Consider the following 251-nt stretch of genomic DNA (forward strand, 5'->3'; position numbering starts at 1 on the left):
GCTACCATACGTAGGGCTGCCGTTGGCGGATGTTGTGTTGTTTGCGGCTGTTTGTGGGGATCCGGTGGCCATTGGATGCGGTGATGAGTCTGATGGAAAGGCTGTTTTGGTGGTGCCTCCGCCACTGGAGAGGCTGGCAGGGGCGGAGCGGGCAGCGCCAGTGTCCAACTAGGAAGCGGACGCCGTTATGGGGTCTTGCAGGAAAAGGTATGGTTGCAGCCGGAGGCCGGCCGCGATGGGCGATTGGAAGG

The sequence above is a fragment of the Penaeus monodon genome, chromosome 15 (assembly GCF_015228065.2).
Source record: "Penaeus monodon isolate SGIC_2016 chromosome 15, NSTDA_Pmon_1, whole genome shotgun sequence".
Lineage (NCBI taxonomy): Eukaryota > Metazoa > Arthropoda > Malacostraca > Decapoda > Penaeidae > Penaeus > Penaeus monodon.